The sequence below is a fragment of the Macrobrachium nipponense genome, chromosome 15 (genome assembly GCF_015104395.2).
Source record: "Macrobrachium nipponense isolate FS-2020 chromosome 15, ASM1510439v2, whole genome shotgun sequence".
NCBI lineage: Eukaryota > Metazoa > Arthropoda > Malacostraca > Decapoda > Palaemonidae > Macrobrachium > Macrobrachium nipponense.
In genome coordinates, this window is record NC_087208.1 from 66379806 (window position 1) to 66384511 (window position 4706).

At 37.3% G+C, this 4706-nt stretch overlaps 1 non-coding gene across 1 annotated transcript; it reads right to left on the reverse strand.

The window, feature by feature from the left end:
• Positions 1 to 2195: 2195 nt before the first annotated feature.
• Positions 2196 to 2316, reverse strand: LOC135195125 (U5 spliceosomal RNA). The gene has a single exon (XR_010310090.1). It is a non-coding gene; the product is annotated as a U5 spliceosomal RNA (small nuclear RNA).
• Positions 2317 to 4706: the final 2390 nt, after the last annotated feature.

The window sequence follows — 4706 nt, forward strand, 5'->3', positions numbered from 1 at the left end:
TGATGAGGGGTTACAGGTTAACAATTAGGCACATACCAACATCCATTATCTACCACCTAAACTACCTAATACGTATAGTTTTTTGGTGTTAAATGGCTTAGTAAATGTCTGGAAAACTGACTGAAGTGGAAATAAAAAGAAATGACAATTTACAAAAAACTCAAAATGCTTGTAAATATATAACATTAAATATGATATGATGGCAAATGTTATAAGAGAAGAACAAGATAATGTAAAAAAATAAGAAATTGTTATGATTGACTAACGAGTTCTAAAATGCCGCAGCATAATTAGACGGACGGAAACGTATAAATCGTGTATTAAAGTCCCAACCAACCCTGAATATGTTGTCGGGAAGGGCTATCGAATCATCCTAAAACTTTGTGCCAAAAGCTCCTTATAAGCCTATAACATTCTGCATGTGCAATAGCATCCAGAAAAATAGTAGTAGTAGTGGTAGTAGAGTCTTGCCTTTGAAATGGCTACCACTGTCGGTTTATTCGTCCCGCATTTCCTGCTGTATTTTTTTTTTCTAATGTCATATAGAGCAAGAAATACCTCAGTAACATGCTACAACCTTCTCCTGATGGTTAACCCCACCCATAACCCCGCTTCCTATCGTAGGAGAGTTCTGGGCATGTTTAACCCCACCCAAAACCCTGAATTCCCATCGGGTCCCCTAGCTTGTAGGATATAGTTTTAAGGTAAATTACAGGTTAATTACAGTCGACCAACAAAAAATAACATTAAACTCTCAATTAGCACCCAAAATACTATACCAAAAGTCAATTTCCAAGGAAATACCAGACGGGGGCCTATTACCTATAGATCTACCGTTCAAAGCTTTTTGTTAGATTGCATTTTTTTAATGAATTAGTTTCACCTTCAGCCAATGAAATACAAAATACAGTGTACATTAAATAATGTGTAAAGTACCACTGGCTTAGAAAAAGTATTTGTAAAAAGTTGACAATCAGGTATTCGTCATAGCTCGTTTCATTATTGGAATCATTTCCCTGATATCTTACCATCCACCTTTAAAATCTTTGCCTGTTCTATTTTCTATATTGCCACAGGCTATTTACAGTTATAAGGGGTTCTGGTGCTTGTATTGATTAGATAGGATGTTCCTATCACATCAAAGTTAAGCTGGTATCACACTAGTCATTTCTTGCTCGTGGTTTTGGCCAGCATCCAGCCGATGCTCGCGAGCAAAAGTGTTGTATCGTCACACTTGGAACTCGTGGTTTCGAGGAGCCGTAGGAAAAAGTAAACAAAACTGATCAGCTGATATCATCATGGCGCCCAGAAATTGTCGGACTGTTGCAAGATGCGCTGCAGTGGTTTATTTCTCGGAAACTTACGTGAATGCAAGAGTAACAAAAAACGTTTGTGGGTTCAAGAGTGGCTCAGGAGAGTACGTCTTATCAGCAGCAGCCATCTTGTTTGTTTACACTATGCTGTGGCTCGCGGCTCGTGCTGGCTGCTTCCCGTCCTGCTGGGAAGCTAGAATCTCGAGCTAAAAGCTCCCGGTTTTTCATTCTCGGCAGCAACGGCTCGCTGCTCGAGAAAAAAATGCCTAGTGTGAGGCCAGCTTTAGTTGTTCAAGTGATGCGTTGGTAGATGTTAGTTGTACTGTAATGTGATCAAGAGCTTGAATCAACAGTATTTTGAGCAATATTATTTTTTGCCGTCGACACTTCATTCTCAATGCATTTAGCAGTGGGGTTATTTCATATGTTATTTTAAGGTTTAATGCTGCTTTGAGTAATTTAGCTTTCATATGAGGTGACAACAAGGCTTCCCCTTAAGAGCTGTCGTCCTGGTAAGACAATCCGCATCACCTTGAGGTACGAGTTCATAGCCAGATTCATGTTACTCACTCTTGTAAAGATTTTTCATTAGCCTGTCTGTGTCAATCAGGCCTTGTTTCATCAACGGTATTTGTATAACATCAGTGATTCTATCAGTTATAATCAACTTTTTTTGCCATGTCAAAGGTATCAGGTTTGGCATTTGATTTAGAGTTTTTCAGTTTCTTAATTGTACATATTAACGTGAAGGTGGGTTATTTTGTAATAAAACTTGTAAAAGTCAGTACCTCCTCCCTCAACTCAGGGTTTTGTTTACTGCGTCCACAATAGAACCAAACTCAAAGATTCAAGTATAATACACAATATGGATGAAAACTTATAGGGCCTACTTGAAGTAGACCACAGTAAAAACTGGTTTACAGACTCATTGAGTTGCTCCCCTCCACGGAAATCTTTAGTAAAAGGCGAAAGATTTATGCGTTTTGAAGGGAAGCCAGAGCTACAATTCCTATAATCTTGTACACAGAGTTTATGTTGGGTGCTGACTCAAAGAAACTAGTGTTCAGTATAAAACTGGCATAAGTACCACGGCATTACCATTATGATTGCATACAATGAAAAAAAGGGTAGAGCATGAAAACATATGAACACTAACGTCTACATAATGTATAGCAGCCTGCACAGCATATATACGATGTGGGCAAACTGGCCATTCCCAATAAGTTCTCTACCAATGTAGTCATTCAGTTTCCTGAGAATATTATACACTCCTTTTCTTGCAGGACCCCCAAAATTACAGTTAGTATTATCACCACAGAAAGCAACTAATTTTCTGCTCAACCCGTTTTTCTCAACTATCTGTGCTAAATACTCCATAACTATATCTGAAGTTTCTCCAGGATGAGACTTTAGGTCAAGGAGTTTCACTTGAGCACCTTCATATAGCTGAAAGAAGCGAATCAAAACAGGGAATATCTTGGTGTTGCCATGGCTAGTTGCATCTGTGAACGGTGTTATGCAGTGGGCGTTTTGCATTTGACTCTTAAGTTCCTTCGCAGCATATGGTGCGAATACATTTGCAACCATTGCCTCACACTTCGTTCTAGCACATGAAAATTTCGGTTCAAAGCATGCTTTAAAAATTTCTGTGGCACAGTCGATAGATCTGAAGCTTTGATTTACTCTGACTGTGGTAAGCCCACAAACCTTCAGTAGCAGCCACTTCTAGATCCTTCTCAATGGGCCTGACACTTTTAAAGTAATCAGTAACAGTTAATAATCAGCTAACTCGTGTCTCTTAGTGCTAAGATTTTTAAGGTTATCACCAACTCCACTATGTGCAATGCTGAAATCATTTTTGCATTTTTCACAGCTACATCACTTGTTGAAGTAGTTTTTCTAATGAATGGGTATTGAGACTGTAAATGCTCATTGAATGTGCACTTTCTTTTTGACAACATGATCTAAAGCCAAAACTAATTGAAGCGAGTGACATTGACGCAAGTACATTAGTTACGGTGAAGTCTGCTAATCAAACACTACACACACGGATGTGGTGTACGGTGACTCGGGGTGATTTGACTCTGACACGTCTCATACGAGTCCAATAAGGCAGAAGACGGTAAGGTACAACACGAGTACACCATGAATGATACACGCACATGCATGCAGTAAGACTGTAAAAGTTTTATCATTATATATCTGTATATGTCTGCATATATGTATATATAATATATATATAATATATATATAGATATATATAATATATATTAATATATATTATTTATATATTATATATATTATATAACACATTTTTTGTTGTAGTTTAGGGGCGTTCTGGCTCCCGTTTTTTTTTCTTTTCTTTTCTTTTCCTTAACAGTAGGTGGATACATTGCAAAAGTAGCTTATTCCCAGTTGTATTCCTTCAATAACAGTTAGAACCAACACCGATTCTTACACTGGTTCTTACACCGGACCCCTGTACTAGTTCCCTGTAATACAAATAGTTCATTTAGGCTGGCAATCTTGTGCCAAAGAGCATGCAGTCGTTAGGCCTATAGGCTATGCTACTCATGCCTAACTTAACTGTTACTCATCTCGAACAGAGCAATTTGAGGTTATGCAACTGCGCACTTGGTTATAGTTACGTACTTACGTCCGTACACTCGATCATAGACAATCTCAACTTAGAGTGGCTAACTTAACATCTTGATAAGATGAAAACCAATTCGGTTTTCAGTCTACCAGTTTCCATGGGTACTGTCATAAACGCTAAATGAATTATTTCCATCATGTCTTTGTACGTATTCATGAATGCAGTCTTGTATGTATTTACGTAAGCATGAATATAAGTATGTTTGCATATATATATATATATATATATATATATATATATATATATCGTATAGACACACACACATACACACTCACAGACACACACATTATATATATATATATATATATATATATATATATATATTATATATATATCTATATAGTATATATATATATTATATATATATATATATATATATATATAATATATATATATTTATGTAACACCCAAAAGCCCCACATCTGTTAACGGGATATTAATCTCGTTATTTATTTGGTAAACGTGTAACTCCGAGCGTCAGGCAAACCAACACACAAATCTCTCTCTCTCCAAGCAACCAGCGGCTCGCGACTTTTCTTTCTCTCTCTCCCTCCAAGCGACCGCTCTCTCTCTCTCTCTCTCTCTCTCTCTCTCTCTCTCTCTCTCTCTCTCACTCTTACCTCTTTCTCTCTATTCTGTCAGGTAATCAAAATGAGAGAGTTGCATTACAAAAATACATTTATTTGGCAACGGAAAGATAATGATCCAAGTCTTACTGACTAACTTAACTCAGTTAC